General features: G+C 44.8%; 1 protein-coding gene and 1 long non-coding RNA gene across 11 annotated transcripts in view; one reads left to right on the top strand and one right to left on the bottom strand.

Annotated features, from left to right (window-relative positions):
• LOC141067779 (uncharacterized) overlaps positions 1-15,430 on the bottom strand; it is a 51,447-nt gene extending 36,017 nt beyond the window's left edge. Inside the window, exon 1 of the long non-coding RNA XR_012226481.1 lies at positions 14,648-15,430. This is a non-coding gene — a long non-coding RNA (uncharacterized lncRNA). The remainder of the gene's footprint in view (positions 1-14,647) is intronic.
• The window catches only part of GULP1 (GULP PTB domain containing engulfment adaptor 1), a 1,494,945-nt gene that overhangs the window by 397,724 nt on the left and 1,078,828 nt on the right, over positions 1-18,393 (top strand). The gene's annotated exons all lie outside the window — the stretch shown is intronic.

The following is an 18,393-nucleotide window of genomic DNA, read 5'->3' as shown; positions in this document are numbered from 1 at the left end:
CACAGGCCACACTTCTAAATTCCCACATTTTGAGACTGCTTGCACTCGAAATGTTTCCTTTTAGGCTCATGGAGAAAGAAGCTTTCTGCAACCTGATGGTGGTGGCCATCCCTCGGTACTCGTTCCCCAGCCACCAATAATTCTCCCAGTGTGCCATCCCTGCATTACACAAACACATGTCCCACATTAGCTGTGCTCTCAACAATGCAGTTACTGAGAAAGTTCACCTAACCATGGACACATGGACAAATGCTTGTGAGCAGGGATTGTACATCTCGCTGACAGCACATAGTGGAAGCCGTGGCCCAGTCGGTACTTGGGATGGAACAAATCCTCCCAACGCCAAGGATTGCGGGCCCTAGGTCAATCATTGTTGCCCCCACTGTCTACAGCTCCTGCACCTCATCCTACTCCACCTCTTCATCTTCCATCACCAAAATGACCACATCAGTCACAAGCTGGAAGCATTGCAGCACTGCCTCTCAGTCAAGCGGTAACAGGCTGTGCTGAAGCTAATATGCTTAGGTGACAATCCACTCAATGCTGAAGAGTTGTTGACAGTTCTCAAAGAGCAGACAGATCTGTGGCTGGCACCATTGAATCTACAGCTAGGCATGGTCATGTGTAACAATGGTTGGAACCTGGTGGAGGCTCTGAAGAGAGGCGAGCTCACACACGTACCATGCCATGCCCATGTGCTTAAACTCGTGGTTCAGCGGTTTCTCAAAACCTACCCAGGGCTGCCGGATCTGCTTGTCAAAGTGTGCCACCTGTGTGCCCATTTTGGAAAGTCAGCTACAATTTCCACCTCCCTTGCCGTGCTTCAGCAGCATTTGCAGCTTCCAGCTCACCGACTAGTGTGTGATGTCCCCACGCATTGGAACTCTACGCTGCACATGTTGTGTAGGATTTGTAAGAAGAAGAGGGCAGTTGTTGACTACCAGCATCAACAATACTGTCAGTATTCAGTTCAGATTCCACACATAAGACCTCAGCAGTGGACATGGATGTCAGACATACAGGTGCATCTCACAAAATTAGAATATCATCAAAAAGTTATTTGTTTCAGTTCCTTAAAACAAAAATTGAAACTCATATTATATAGAATAATTACAAACAGAGTGATGTATTTCAAGTGTTTATTTGTGTTAATGTTGATGATTATGGCTTACAGCCAATGAAAACACAAAAGTCAATATCTCAGTAAATTAGAATACTTTATAACACCAGCTTGAAAAAATGATTTTAAAATCTGAAATGTTGGCCTGCTGAAATGAATGTTCAGTGAATACACTCAATACTTGGTCGGGACTCCTTTTGCATCAATTACTGCATCAATGTGGCGTGGCATGGAGGAGATCAGCCTATGGCACTGTTGAGGTGTTATAGAAGCCCAGGTTGCTTTGATAGCAGCCTTCAGCTTGTCTGCATTGTTGGGTCTGGTGTCTGTCATCTTCCTCTTGCAAATACCCCATAGCTTCTCTATGGGGTTAAGGTCAGGCGAGTTTGCTGGCCAATCAAGTACAGTGATACTGTTGTTTTTAAACCAGGAATTGGTACTTTTGGCAGTGTGGACAGGTGTCAAGTCCTGCTGGAGAATGAAATTTCAATCTCTAAAAAGCTTGTCTTTTCTCCCTGTCATATCCTGAAACACTCTCTGCTCACAGTCAAAGAGGACGCACTGCAGGCGGAGCACGATGAGATAGAGCAAGGAGCCATATAGGGTGATTACAAAACAGCCCAGACTGATCTCATCCCAATGTGGATTGGGTGACAATGAGGAAGAGGAGCAGGAAGAACAGGAGCTAGTTTCATGCGCTATAGATGGTACTACTTGCACAACTGTCAAACCGGCTGTTCAGCGTGGATGGTCTGAGGACAGGGGAGGAGGAGGAGAGCATGGTCAGTCGTCCTCTTGGTGAGGACATGGAACTCTGGCTTGTTAGCAGTCTGGCACGCGTGGTTGAGTTTATGTTACGCTGCCTTTCCCGTGACCCTTGTGTTCTAAAAATTTTGGGTGGCAGTCATTACTGGTGGGTGACACTTCTAGAGCCACACTACAGGGAAAACTTTCTATCTCTTATTCTCAAGGTAGACAAGTCTACTAAAATGGGGCAGTACCAGAAGGTTCTTGTTGCGTAATATTTAAAAAAAAAATCCCATCTGAAAATGCTGGCGGCAGAGGTCACAGTTCATTGGACAATCAAAGAGTACAGGCGAGAGAGACACAGCTCCAATCCAGCAGAGGCAGGGGAACACTGTGAAAGTTCTGGAAGAGTTTTCTCAGACCCTCCCATCGCACAGGCCTTGAGGTGCGGGGTACTGTCACAAGGAGTTAAAAGTTTGGGAAGATGCTGAAGGAGTACCTTGCTGACCATACCAACGTCCTCCATTATTCCTCTCTGCCTTAAAATTATTGGGTATCCAAGATGGACACTGGCTCTCCATGCCTTGGAGGTCCTGGCCTGCCCTGCAGCTAGCATTTTGTCAGAGTGGATTTTTAGTGCTGCTGGTGGAATTATAACTGATAGGCATATTGGCCTGTCAACTGAAAAAGCTGCCAGGCTGACTCTTCTAAAAATGAACAAGGGCTGGATTGGGCCAGATTTCTCAACATCACCAAATGATAGCAGAGTAACATAAACTCAAATCCAGTGTCTTTTTTTGGGCACAGCAACAACAAAGAAGAAAAGGGATTGAAGAAGGCACTCCAACCTGGTTAAAATATCAAAAAACTTTATTTAAAGCATATTAGCCATGGCTAGAAACTGTGAAAAAACACCTGACACGTTTCAGGTGTATTGAATGCCCCTTTAGTCATAGGATATGTGCAATAAAACAAATGGAGCCTTAAATACATAAAAAGAACCAATCCGCGGCATACAGATAATTGCATTGGTATACAACTGGTATTACAATTGCAGAATATTGGAAACAACCAGAGAACATCTGAAGAATCAATTAAATTGTGATCTAAAATAAAAAGTCCATTAATAAATATAAAATAAATGGTTAATGAAATTCATACCATTTGGATATCTCGTATCTAATTTTAAAATCCAAAATGCCTCTCTTGTAGATAGAAGCTTCTGTCTGTTGGAGGCACCTTAAATAAAGTTTTTTGATATTTTAACCAGGTTGGAGTGCCTTCTTCAATCCCTTTTCTTCTTTGTTGTTGCTGAGCTCTCGAGCAGGATTGGCACCCACCTGTTTACTCTGGATTGGACTCAACCTCTTTTGGCTGGATCTTTTTGTCAACATTTGCAGCTCATACACCTCTCTCCTGCAACCTGTCTTTTTTGAGAGGTTTATTCCCATGCACCTCTTCCCATCCACACATATCATATCATCAGGGTGACCGTGGTCTGTGATGCAACACCCACATAATTTTTTAAAGGGTGTTTATGATGCCCATAAAAAATTTGCTACACTGTATGTTCATGTTGTGGTGTAGTGACCACTGTGTCCTCTAGGGGGCACTGTGTGCGTGTCCCAGGACAGGCGTATAAGCATTTCCAGTGTCCTGATAGGAGTAAGATGCTGAATGATCGTAATGTATCTCAAGGTGGGTGGCCTTGAGATGAAGACTTGTGCATGTGTTGATCAGCAGTGATACTGCTGAGGTTCCATGTCAATGTCTTAGGGAAGTCTTCATGTAGCTGGAGAGACGGGCGGAACCAGCTACCTATAAATCCACCCAGGGGTGTGTCTAAAAATGCCTGTAGTAAAAGACTATGTGAGAGTGTAAAGGACCTGTGATGAGGTCATAGCCATGTGACCTGGTGGGCGTGGCTATGGACCATATAAGGTAGGTCACATGAGAGAATGCCTGGACCCGGTTGGTCCGTTTTGGAAGGTCCCGCTGGGAGATGTGTCTACCTTCTCATACCTGCTTTTCAGAAAGCTAGTATACAAATAACAGAAAAACTTATTAGCCAGAGGTAAGTGTTCACACTAGGCCATTATGCTATTCACACGTCATAGATTTCATATTAACATGTCTTAATGCAATTGAGTGCAACCATTTTTCTCATTTTGATATGTAAGCTGTTTTTGGTATGCACCTATTCAGACTAGTTCTTGATGTGCCGTCAGTTTTTCTGTTATTTGTATACTAGCTTTCTGACTGAGCACTCTGCCCTTCACCAAGCTGTGATTTTAATTACATCCAATCATTTGGTTCCTATCCTCCTATAAATATAGGCTTTACCTAGTCATTAGCCAGAGGTAAGTGTTCACACTAGGCAGTTAGATTAGGGACCCATTCGATTTTGAGTTACCTTGACGTTGGTGAACGGGCTCACAATTTTTTGCCAAATTTTGTGCTAAGTATCTCATGTGTCTTTTCTAAATTTCCAAAGCCGTTATGCTATTCACACTTCATAGATTTCATATTGACATGTCTTAATGCAATTGAGTGCAACCATTTTTCTCATTTTGAAAGTTAAAAAGAAAACATAAAAAATGCTACAGTTGTGGCAAAAGTATTGACACCCCTGCAATTTTGTCAGAGTACTCAGTTTCTTCCTGAAAATGATTGCAAACACAAATTCTTTGGTATTATTATCTTCATTTAATTTTTCTTAAATGAAAAAACACAAAAGAGAATGACGCAAAAAGCAAAACATTGATAATTTCACTCAAAACTCCAAAAATGGGCCAGACAAAAGTATTGGCACCCTCAGCCTAATACTTGGTTGCACAACCTTTAGCCAAAATAACTGCGACCAACCGCTTCCGGTAACCATCAATGCATTTCTTACAATGCTCTGCTGGAATTTTAGACCATTCTTCTGTGGCAAACTGCTCCAGGTCCCTGATATTAGAAGGGTGCCTTCTCCAAACTGCCATTTTTAGATCTCTCCACAGGTGTTCTATGGGATTCAGGTCTGGACTCATTGCTGGCCACCTTAGAAGTCTCCAGTGCTTTCTCTCAAACCATTTTCTAGTGCTTTTTGAAGTGTGTTTTGGGTCATTGTCCTGCTTGAAGACCTATGACCTCTGAGGGAGACCCAGCTTTCTCACACTGGGCCCTACATTATGCTGCAAAATTTGTTGGTAGTCTTCAGACTTCATAATGCCATGCACACGGTCGAGCAGTCCAGTGCCAGAGGCAGCAAAGCAACCCCAAAACATCAGGGAACCTCCGCCATGTTTGACTGTAGGGACCGTTTTTTTTCTTTGAATGCCTCTTTTTTTCTCCTGTAAACTCTATGTTGATGCCTTTGCCCAAAAAGCTCTACTTTTTTCTCATCTGACCAGTGAACATTCTTCCAAAACATTTTAGGCTTTTTCAGGTAAGTTTTGGCAAACTCCAACCTGGCTTTTTTATGTCTCGGGGTAAGAAGTGGGGTCTTCCTGGGTCTCCTACCATAAAGTCCCTTTTCATTCAGACGCTGATGGATAGTGCGGGTTGACACTGTTGTACCCTCGGACTGCAGGGCAGCTTGAACTTGTTTGGATGTTAGTCGAGGTTCTTTATCCAACATCCGCAAAATCTTGCGTTGAAATCTCTTGTCAATTTCTCTTTTCCGTCCACATCAAGGGAGGTTAGCCACAGTGCCATGGGCTTTAAACTTCTTGATGACACAGCACACGGTAGACACAGGAACATTCAGGTCTTTGGAGATGGACTTGTAGCCTTGAGATTGCTCATGCTTCCTCGCAATTTGGTTTCTCAAGTCCTCAGACAGTTCTTTGGTCTTCTTTCTTTTCTCCATTCTCAATGTGGCACACACAAGGACACAGGACAGAGGTTGAGTCAACTTTAATCCATGTCAACTGGCTGCAAGTGTGACTTAGTTATTGCCAACACCTGTTAGGTGCCACAGGTAAGTTACAGGTGCTGTTAATTATACAAACTAGAGAAGCATCACATGATTTTTCGAACAGTGCCAATACTTTTGTCCACCCTCTTTTTTATGTTTGGTGTGGAATTATATCCAATTTGGCTTTAGGACAATTCTTTTTGCGTTTTTTCTTTTAAGACAAATTAAATGAAGATAATAATACCAAAGAATTTGTGTTTGCAATCATTTTTAGGAAGAAACTGAGTATTATCTGACAAAATTGCAGGGGTGTCAATACTTTTGGCCACAACTGTATGTGTGAACATATCCCAAGGTGTGGAGGAGTAATTTTGTTTTTGGCTATTTATTTTGCCTTATATACAAGTCATTACCCTGGAAAGGATGTTCCTTACCATATTTCCCAGGGAAATCCATTTTGGTTTCGTTTTTGTATGTTTTACTGTGAGTCTGTAAAAGTGGCGTAAGACTCTGACAACATTGTTCACAGCAGTGACCTGGGAGTCAGAAATGTTTCCTGTGGTCTTATCCATGCTGTTCCCATAGCATTTGAATACTACTCCCATCAATATCTGCAATTTCTAGACCCTCTGTAGGCCGCTGCGGGACTGCTGGAAAAATGCTTGAGTTTCCCTTAGACTTAAATTGGGCTCATTTCTCGTGTCGAGCACCCAGGAAATCCAATTTGCTTCATCCGAGCAATAAGTACTTGAGCATTTTAGTGCTCGCTCATCACTAATAGTGAGATATCAGTGTTTTTGAATGAGCACTTGCCTTAGGTGATAGATGTGATTAGGAGAACTGTTTGGGAAACTGCCAATGGTGGGAGTGTAAGGAGGAGAACCGGGCCGTGGGTACCTGTCCTGTGCTGAGTCCAGAACTGTTGGGGCTGTCTCCTCTGTTGTCTGGGGGAAAGAGTAAGAGACCAGACAGACCTTTGCACTCAGAAATAGGGGGTGTGGCTAAGCAGCAACAGCCACAGCGCACGCGGAACAGGCAGTGCGCAGCACAGAGAGAGGAGTGCTCCGTCACTTGAGCACCGGGACTGTGCTGTCCCGCGTCCGTGTACTCCCACCATCATCAGTGGGGATTATAGAGAGAGAAGTGCAGTGTGCCCGGTAACTGGTAGAGAGCGAGGTACAGTGCACTTCGTAATCGTGAATACAGAGCATGTGCCACATAGAGAAAATCGGGTATTGGACAAACATTTGCAGCCTACCTTAACAGCATCTACTTGCCTACCTGCAGTGAACCCTGATAGTGCTGTGGCCTTGTTTGCTCTGGCCGCATATGCTCATGGACTAGGGGCTCAGTGGAAAGTGCCAGAGACTGACCGCTGCCACCAGAAGATGGACCGCCGTTACCAAAAGAATCTTCTTGGACAAGCACCGCACCAGCCGTTGCTGGCGCTACCAACCCCCAAGTAGTACCTACAGTCTCAGGAACTCCTGACACAATAAGTGCACAAAATAACTGCCGTCACTTTGTTTATTAACTTTGCATATCCTTTGCCATGGAACTGTTTAATCCTCATTTAACCATTTAATCATTTATCTCCCTGTGAGGAGTTAACCCCCTGTTAGGGTATGTGCACTAGGGTGACCGGATCTCATATGGGGGGAAAAAATGTCAGAATCTTGTTCGTCTGGACCCCACAAAACGATTCCCCTTTCCAGATATTGAGAGAGCCAAAATTTGAGCTCGATCAAACGACGTTAACCCGTGCCGCTCGTCGCTCAAAGTTTGAAAAAATCCAAATTGAGGTATTTTAACATTTAGGTATTTTGCATAGTCTGTTAGACTATAAAGAATGTGACAACAGCATTGCAGAAATAGCCCTGACCAAATTTTCGAACCATTTGTGGTATTTGAATGCAGAGTTGGTGGGATTATCGTTTTTTGATCCCACCATTACAGACAATGAAAAGTTGTTAATGGCTAATAAATTGCTCAGTAGCACAGATGAACCATCAGAGCACGCTAACCTACATGAGTTGATAATTTTACATAGTTATCTAATCTATTCTAGAGCTTTTGTTAAAGTAGTTTTTGAAACGTCAGAATATAATGCTCGGCATTTGCTTACAACTTGCAGGACATATTGCTTTTGTTCTTCATCTTTTGTCAGAAGGTCGTTAAAGTCGGTTACTTCCTACCTCTTTTAATTTTTCTTTCCTAACTTTTGGATTTACAACCCTAGCGTGCTCTGATGGTTCATCTGTGCTACTGAGCAATTTATTAGCCATTAACAACTTTTCATTGTCTGTAATGGTGGGATCAAAAAACGATAATCCCACCAACTCTGCATTCAAATACCACAAATGGTTCGAAAATTTGGTCAGGGCTATTTCTGCAATGTTGTTGTCACATTCTTTATAGTCTAACAGACTATGCAAAATACCTAAATCTTAAAATACCTCAATTTGGATTTTTTCAAACTTTGAGCGACGAGCGGCACGGGTTAACGTGGTTTGATCGAGCTCAAATTTTGGCTATCTCAATATCTGGAAAGGGGAATCGTTTTGAGGGGTCCAGACGGACAAAATTCCGACATCGATTTTTTGCGGTCACCCTAATGTGCACACGCTGCGGATTCTGCTGCGGATCCGCAGGGGTTTTGGCTCTGCGGGTCCGTAGCAGGTTTTGCTGCGTTGTACAGTACCTTTATTTCCTATGGAGAAAAAAACGCTGTGCACATGCTGCGGATGTTTCTGCGCGGTTTTGCTGCGGTTTACAATCCGCAGCATGTCAATTCTTTTGTGCAGAACCGCTGCGGTTTCACACCTCATCCATTATGAGGTGTGAAACCGCAGAGCAAAACCGCAGGCAAATCCGCAGATAAACTGCAGGACTTTAGTCCTGCGGATTTATCTGCGGATTTCACCACAAAATCCGTAGAGCCAAAAAACTCTGTGTGCACATAACCTTAAATTAAAACTGTTAAACTTGTTAACCCTTGCTTTTCATTCTGTCTGTCACTGCATCCCACAACATGCATTCAGGAGCAGGGGATTGTGCTTTTGCAGGACTGATAACAGATCAGAAACTCGTGGTCTAACTACCTAAAAAAATTTAATAACAATAGAATACCTCATTATTCTTTGTTATTACCTTGCGTTAGTTAGCTAGATTGCAAGAAAATGAGCAAGTTTTGCAACTGCCTGACTTTTTCTATCTGCTTTCACTACCCTGGAATGAGAGCTTTTATTTTACATAGTGTACAGCTTGTTTCCAAGGAGATCAACCACCAGAATCTGGCGATTATTGATTTTGTTGTATGGATGAGAGCCACAACCACTTTACCAGCTGATCAGCTGGGGTGCTGCAATTAGGACCCCCACCCATACAGTTTCTTATCCTAGAAAAAAAAAAAAAATATATATATATATAGATCATGTAATCTTTCGTATTGTCAGAATACATGGAATAGTTGGTCATGTTATGCATGGAAAGGTGTGCACACCAGATTTTCATTCAGGTTCATAGCCTCCATTATCAAGGCATATAGACAGGGTTGACTTAATAAGAAAAAAACATTTACGATTTGAGTGTGTATCCTTTAGGCTAAGTTTCCATTTCTGGTATTCGGTTTGTTTCTAATTCTGCTGTTTATTTTCATGCATAAAAACCAGCGTATAAGGGTGTGTGCACACGCTGCGGATTCTGCTGCGGATTGTTCCGCACGGATTTTGCAAAATCCGCAGGTAAATCAGCAGGTCAAAAGACCTGCGGTTTATTTGCGGATTAGCCTGCGGTTTATCACATCTACAATGGAAGAGATGTTAAACCGCAGCGGAATCCGCAGAAAGAATTGACATGTCATTTCTTTCTGCGGATTAGAAACTGCAGCAAATCCGCGCGGAAAAATCCGCACCGTGTGCACTGCGGTTTCCATTTCCCATAGGATATTATGGTAGTGTACACCGCAGCAGAACCAAAACCGCTGCAGATCCGCAGCAGAATCGGCAGAGTGTGCACACACCCTTACTGTTCCACAATGGTGGCTGAGATTTATGTGAATCTTTTGCCACTGTGCTTTTTATAATGCTGCAGAAATTAACTTGCTGTGTGCTTTTGAAATTTGCAACATGGCAAGCTCCCTTGTAGTAAAAAGGCATTTTGTTTACAATAATTACATATGTAGGAAATATAGGAATGAGATCTGGAAACTCCACATCTATAAACTGCTTATACATTTTTAGTACATTTCCACAGCAAAATTGAGTAAAACCTAAAATCTAACATAAAGTTGTCAATTACCGTATGTTTCTAAAACTAGGTAACTGAGCACACAGGATTTTTCCAAAATAAAATAGTTTTATATGAAACATTAGATAACAAAAGAGACAAAAACCGTAGCCGAAAAAAATGAGAAAAAAACGCATGTAATTAAAAACACGAAAAACACAAAAAGAAAAGCACATGTAACCTAATTATCTATTTAGTGGAGAAATGCAGCTACCTGCCTATTCAACCCAGTGCTTGCTCATAGTGGTCACTGACCACTCCAGACAGCGATTTAACTGCTCTTTGTCAACAAAGCAGCTCTTCTTCCTTCGGACTGCTCTGTCAATGGGGTGTACCTGCTGACGTAATGATGATTGACAGCAATCAGGCAGCAGGGAGACAGCTGTCAATCAGGGTGACGTCGGCAGTCATTTCAAATCAAAGATCATAGCGGAAGAGAAGCCGCTGCTCTGTCAACGTGACATCAGCGGAAGCCTATGAATCACCTCCAGGAGCGGTCTGTGACTACTAGTTAGCAATAACCTGCCTGTTAGTTCTTATGCCATAGTAAAAAAATATTAAATAGTAGTGGATAACCACTCTACGCTGTCAAAATTCATATTGATGGATTCAACAAAATCTGCCTCTTACAACTTCTTATGTTACTTTTTGACAAATTGCAAACACCACAAATGTGCTGAAGCTCAAGTAGAACCGTGATCGTACTTCTTCAAAGTGCTATCATAAGTATTAGAGCATGATATTCACTCTAAGGCCGGGGTCACACTAAAAAGGAATACGGATGAGTGAGAGGCGTTAAAAGCATGCATTACACACGGACAAATGATTCTCTATGGGGTAGCTCCCAACAGCCGTATATTTCTTGTCCGTATTCTACGGTCCGTGCCAATCGCAGCATGCTGTGATTGTCAGCGTACTACGCCAATGCAAGCAGGGCTGCCACTAGGAATTTCGGGGCCCCATACTGGCAAAATTTATGGGGCCCCCTTGAGACTCCGCCCAGGCTCCACCCCAGTTCCGCCTCCACCCTAGCTCCTCCTTCACCATGCGAACCTTCCAAAATCCCTCCGCGCTTTCATCGAAAAACTTTACCATGCCCTCAATCACACATTAACACCATATCACATACCAAGCCATCAGTTTTTGTTTTGACCAAAGGATTTTTTAAGCCTGCCACCACGACAAGGTAGACTCTATTGGCAGGGCCCTACTCTACTCTAACCTAATAAACATTTATAAACTTATTTTTTGGTAACCTTCTTTGTTGGTAACCTTTTTGTTAGTTTTTTTTTTGTAAACTTTTTTGTCTGTCAACTTTTTTGTAACTTTTTGTAAACTTTTTTGTTGGTAAACTTATGTTTATGTTGTCCTTATCCTTGAGGACATCTGGCCACATTGCTGGGTCTTTCCAATCAATTTCTTCTTGTTTATCTTCTTTTTCTTCATCTTCTTCTTCTGTTATCTGACTGCACTCCTCTGGAGAAAGAGACTCTGGCCTCTGGCCGCAAGATGGTTCTTCAGACACATGTTCTAAAATGGAACTTGAACATGAAGGCATTTCCTCTTCTTCCATCTGAATACAAACAGTGGAAGAAAGCATTTTGTGAGGACTGTGAGAAGGTGACGTGGTACTGGACCGTGTTTCCGCAGATTCTTCTGTTTCCACACAAGTTGGCATAGTTGCAGGCTCTTCTTGCATTACTGAAGAAAAGCTTGAAGAGGCAGCCACCTCAATTGATGACGCAGGATGCTCAAGAATTTGATGATAATCTTGCATCTGAGGGGGTTCACAAGTGTCATCATCACCTTCCTTGGTGCTTTGCGGCTTTTTAAAGAACTGAGATAGAATGCTTTTCTTTTTAAGCCTTTCCTCCTCTTCATCACGATCCCTTTTCTCCTTTCGTTTTTGAGAGCCTGATTTATGTTTGTACATCTTTTTGGATCTACGTCCACAATTACTGCTTGCACGTTGATTTGTAAACGAGGAAAACCTACATATAAGAATGCCAAATAAGAATATACTTGGAAATGTCAACACAACATCATCATACGGGGATGTCAAATAATATTTAAACAGTCTAAAACAGCCTTTTTTTGTCAGCATTGTCTCGATGGTGACAAGAACGAGTTGAGGTGGTGCTGCTGCTTAATTACGCTATGCAGTGCAGTCATGACAGTTAACCCCAAACAAACCAAAAAAAAATTGGCGACCATTTTTTGGGCAGTCAAAATGAGGAGTCCCCTAGATTGGTTGCTGCCCTGATTACAGGAAACAGATTCCTGGAGCCAGCAAAGTTCTGTGGACAGAAGTGTGAAGCGCCACATACACGGAAGAACAATGGAAACTGTCTAATAGTTACATGAAGCTAAATGTTCAAGTAATTCATCTATATTGGAAATAAAGAATTCCCTTTATTGATATCACAAAACAAGAGACCTCCATACACATCACAGATTCTCAGTCCCAAGAGCAATAACATGACAAAGAAGGAACAAATACCACCCACCATGACCAGACCACATATTACCATCACAGTGACCAAATAATACCACATACAAGGAACAAATACCACCACTTCATGAACAGATCATATATAACAAACACATAATACCACATTAAATGGAGAGATATCACCATACCATGACCAGATCACATATTCCCACCACATTGTGGCCGAAAAATACCATATACAAGGGACAAATACCATCACACCATGACTACACCATATAGATAAATACCGCAACACCATGACCAGATCTAATCTATGAAGACATCGTTGTAGCTGTGATACTTGCATTGAGAGCTTACGACTAGAGATGAGCAAATTTGAAGAATAAGTGAGGACCTGAGCAATCTATAGCGCTTACCGAATAAGCTACAGCAGGAACCTGGATACATGGAGCATGCTGGCTGATCAGCACTGCAGCTGCATGTGTCACGGCTGTGTCAGAGTCACAGCATATGCATGGAGAGCCCAAAATAAAGAGTCTCCATGCATGTGCTGTGACTGTCACACAGCCACAACGACACATGCAGATGTGACGCCGAACAGCTGATCATCGGGAGCGCTCCAGGTATCCGGGTTCCTGTTGTAGCTTAATCGGTAAGCACTACAGCTTGCAGAATGAGCAGGGACCTTAAGAAATTCGCTCAATTCTACTTATGACATAGCTTCTGACTTCCAGCCAGTCAGAAGCTGCATGTACAAGATGGCACCGAAATACCAGAGTGGTGATGAAAATTTGTGAATATTTAGGATGGTATAAGAGGGAACTTAGGTTTAAAGGGACTGTCAGCATAGAGTGAGCGTTCAAAAAAAGTCCCTACATTCTGTTTCACATCAGGCCCAATCATTTCAATTCACCTTGCCACCAGCTTGTTTTCCCTCTATGTGAATCCCCTCTCCTTCAATAGACAACTCTGGCTTCATATCAACAGCAAGGGTTGGAGACAGAGGGAAACCAAGCAGGTGGGAAAATGGATTTCAGTGATTGCCCACTGTGAAGCACCAAGTACCTGGACTTAGTTGAACAGTCATTTTTTGCTGACGGAGTCCTTTTAAAGCAACACTCCTGTGATGGAATAAAAAAAAGCAGGCATCGAGACAACAGCTCTAAACAACATGTGTGCACCTTGATGGATCCACTGCAGCGCTTTGGGTGTGCACACACTGCGGATTCTGCTGCGGATGCACAGCGGATTTGGCCCTGCGGTTCCGCAGCAGTTTCTGCTGCGGTGTACAGTACCATTATTCCCTATGGGAATTAAAAAAACGCTGTGCAGACGGTGCAGAATTTTCCGCATGGATTTTACTGCGGTTTCAAATCCGCAAAAAGAATTGCATGTCAATTCTTTATGCGGATTCCGCAACGGTTTACCATCTCCTCCATTGTTGAGATGATAAACCGCAGTGCAAAACCGCAGGCTAATCCACAGATAAACCGCAGGTCTTTTGACCTGCGGATTTATCTGCGGATTTTGCAAAATACACGCGGATGAATCCACAGCAGATTCCGCAGCGTGTGCACGTACCCTTTGGCTTCATGGTTACAGGTGCAGCGCCACAGACATGCAGACTAGAGGAACCGTTGGTGAAGATCGGTCTGCACTTGGACCGCAGTGCATGGACTGGCCACAGGTCTCCTGACCTGAACTCAGCAGCCTCACAGCATGTATGAGGATGCTGGTCAGGAGATTGGCGCCCAGTCCATGCACTGCTGTGCAAGCGCAGACAGATTTTCCCCTTTCAAAAAAATACACTGCCATAACAAAGATTTTTCCCAATCATATAAACTTACTTGCATCAATAATTCCCACACCCCAGCCCTTCCAAACCCCAAACACAACTTCTAAGCTACTGGATTATCCTGAGCACTGCAGCCTTATGTTATCATTGGGCAGGTCAGGATCATCCAGTAGCTTATATATACATTGCTATTGGGGAGTCTAAGGGCAATGGGGAGGGAATAATTATACATTCATTCCTTCCCCATCCCACTTCGACTCCACATTAGCAATGAATATATACGGTAAGTACAATCACATACTAAAATGGTGGACAAACGAATACATGGACTTGTTATTTACTCACACAGCCGGTTTTGCTGCCGCGCCCACCACCCAGTCAAGAAGAATCTAATGGTCGTCTCAGCCTGCCCACCGCTGCTGCTTCACCAAATAAATGGAAAGGGTATATTATTGCATATATAATAAATGATTAGACACTACCAAAAATACCTTTATTGGTAATTATTAAAAACCGATAAATTATAGAACGTAAACACACCTCAAAACTTAACTGTAAGTGATTATGTCAAACAAATACAATTAATAAATTAGGAGTCAAGAGTATAGGGCTGATTACCCCATTTAGTTTACTAACTTTTAGGCCCTGTGCAGACGGTGCGGATTCTGCTGCAGATCCGCAGCAGAACTGCAGGTGATGTACAGTACCATTATTGGCTATGTAAAACAAAATCCGCTGTGCACATGCTGCAGATTTTTCTGCGCGAATTTTGTACGGAATTAAAAGAAGCAGCATGTCACTTCTTTTGGGCGGTTTTGCTGCAGTTTTCCACCTGCCCCATTCTTGAAATCTGCAGGGAAAAACTGCACAAAAACTGCAGTAAATCCACACAAAATATGCACTAAATCCGCAGGAAAAATGCAGGTCATTTGACCTGCGGATTTAGTAAAATCTGTGCAGAAAAATCCGCAGCAGAATCCGCACCGTGTGCACATAGCATTATACAGTCAGAATTCAAAAACTCTTTTGGCTATGTTCCCACGGTCAGTAAACGTTGTATAATACCAGAACAGGGAGGGCACCATCAGGACAAACAGACCAAATATATCGGGGATCCAACCGCTGTATGTCAAAAAATAGATCCAAATAGAAAAAAAAGAAAGCAAAGTAGACATACGCACATGCAGGGATCACCCTTATAAAGTTAATTTTTAGTACATACAGATGTGCAGGAAAACACCACAAATGATAAAAACATGTAAAATATATGCAGGTGTCACCAAACGTGACCTGTATATAAGGGAGCGGCTAGATGGTCCTGGGCAATATATACAGTAAATGTACAACAATATTCAATAAAAGTTCCATATTCTATGTAGCATGCCAGAGCAACAAGTATATAATAAACACATATATTCAGTGTATTCGTTGTGGCCAATGAAATCCTCCGAATTTCAAATAACTTTACAATCAGAAAAGTCTTAGGCTGCGTGCACACGCTGCGTTTCCGCAGCGGTTTTGGCCGCTGCGGACCCGCAGCAGTTTTAGCTGTGGTGTACAGTACCATTCAAATGAATGGGAAAAAAAAACCGCTGTGCCGACGCTGCGGAAAAATCCACGCGGATTTGCTGCGGTTTTGAATCCGCAGAAAGAATTGCATGTCAATTCTTTCTGCGGAAACCGCTGCGGGTTCCTATCTCCACCATTGTGGAGATAGTGAATCCGCAGGACCAAACCGCAGGCAAAACCGCAGATAATCCGCAGGTCTTTGGACCTGCGGATTATCTGCGGTTTTTGCAAAATCCGTGCGGATTAATCCGCAGCGGATTCCGCAGCGTCTGCACACAGCCTTATGCTTAAACAAGAAATATTGATGATATTACAACAAGCCACCTTATAAATAACAAACAGCCATGTTAGCAATAGGATTGGCACCTAATAAAAACCAAATACAAGTGGATAGTATGTTAATCAAAAGCCCAAGACAATAGAAAAGGCCGCTTTGTAATACCCTTTTCTTATGATAAGCCACCCTTGCTAGTTGCTACTAGCAGAACAAAGACATGCTCACTGAACATGACGAGCCATAATGAATGCCCTGGTCCCAGGAACGGGATGCCACTCTTGTTACTTGACACGTTTTGTCACTAACGTGACTTCATCAGGAGTGGAAGAAGTCACTTTTCATAAGAAAAGGGTATCATAGTATTTCTAGTAACCCCTTTTTTTCTACTCTAACTTTAACCCTGTTTGCAAAGCAGCCTTTTCTATTGTCTTGGGCTTTTGATTAACATACTAACCGCTTGTATTTGATTTTTATAAGCTGCCAATCTAAAATCTAATTTTATTTTCACAAAAATGATCTTTTCACCCCCAATGTTTGTTTTTCCCCAAGTGTAACATGAGAAATTGGACCCTAAGGCCGGAGTCACACTGGCGAGGAATACGGGAGAGTGAGAGGCGCAAAAAGCACGCATTAGACACGGACAAATGATTTCCTATGGGGTCCCTCGCACCAGCCGTATATTTCTCATCCGTATCCTACGCTCCGTGCCACTCGCAGCATGCTGTGATTGTCAGCGTACTACGCCCGTAGTACGCCAATGCAAGTCTATGGGTGCGCAAAAAATACGGATTACACACGGACCACACATGTGACTTGCGAGAAATACGCACCAGGTGTCTTTTAGAAACCCTGTCATAGGGCTCCATTATATGTCCATTTTGCAAGCCTGCGAGAAAATCTCGCCATACGGATGCCATACGGATTACATACGGATGCTGACATGCGCAAAATACGCGACCACACCTTGATTACGGATGACATACGGAGCACTATTTAGAGGTCTGTCATCCGTATTACGCATGTAAAATACTGACAGTATTTTGCGCAGGTTAGTGTGACTCCAGCCAAACAGTACTTGTGCAATTTGTCCTGAGTAGGCTGATACCCCATATAGGACTACAGGCTGAGCTGCAGGTGGAGACAATGTGCCTACTAATCTTGGCACTGGAGATCTGTCCCCCTGGGCCCTGGCTCACCCCATCAGCCGGGCCTCCTGGGTCCCCCCCCCATCATCAGCCCCTCAGACCCCCCCTGTGAACAGCCAGGCCCCCCCATCACCAGCTGGGCCCCCCAGACCCCCCCACGGACAGCCGGGCCCCTTGGTGCCCCAGACCCCCCCACGGACAGCCGGGCGGGCCCCTGGGTCCCCACCATCATCAGCTGGGCTCCTGGGTCCCCCAGGCCCCTGGGTGACCCCCCACGGACAACCGGGCGGGCCCCTGGGTGACCCCCCACGGACAGCCGGGCGGGCCCCTGGGTCCCCACCATCATCAGCTGGGCTCTTGGGTCCTCCAGGCCCCTGGGAGACCCCCCACGGACAGCCGGGTGGGCCCCTGGGTGACCCCCCCAAGGACAGCCAGGCGGGCCCCTGGGTGACCCCCCACAGACAGCCGGGCGGGCCCCTGGGTCCCCACCATCATCAGCTGGGCCCCTGGGTCCCCCAGGCCCCCCACGGACAGCCGGGCGGGCCCCTGGGTGACCCCCCATGGACAACCGGGCGGGCCCCTGGGTGACCCCCCATGGACAGCCGGGCGGGCCCCTGGGTCCCCACCATCATCAGCTGGGCTCTTGGGTCCCCCAGGCCCCTGGGAGACCCCCCACGGACAGCCGGGTGGGCCCCTGGGTGACCCCCCCAAGGACAGCCAGGCGGGCCCCTGGGTGACCCCCCACAGACAGCCGGGCGGGCCCCTGGGTCCCCACCATCATCAGCTGGGCCCCTGGGTCCCCCAGGCCCCCCACGGACAGCCGGGCGGGCCCCTGGGTGACCCCCCATGGACAGCCAGGTGGGCCCCTGGGTGATCCCCCACGGACAGCCGGGCGGGCCCCTGGGTGACCCCCCACGGACAGCCGGGCGGGCCCCTGGGTCCCCACCATCATCAGCTGGGCTCCTGGGTCCCCCAGGCCCCTGGGAGACCCCCCACGGACAGCCGGGTGGGCCCCTGGGTGACCCCCCCACGGACAGCCAGGCGGGCCCCTGGGTGACCCCCCACAGACAGCCGGGCGGGCCCCTGGGTCCCCACCATCA

Source organism: Dendrobates tinctorius, unplaced genomic scaffold, assembly GCF_039654945.1.
Source record: "Dendrobates tinctorius isolate UK_male_01 unplaced genomic scaffold, ASM3965494v1 ptg000254l, whole genome shotgun sequence".
Lineage (NCBI taxonomy): Eukaryota > Metazoa > Chordata > Amphibia > Anura > Dendrobatidae > Dendrobates > Dendrobates tinctorius.
Note: the sequence above shows the minus strand (reverse complement) of the source record. Positions and strands in the feature narration are given on the sequence as shown.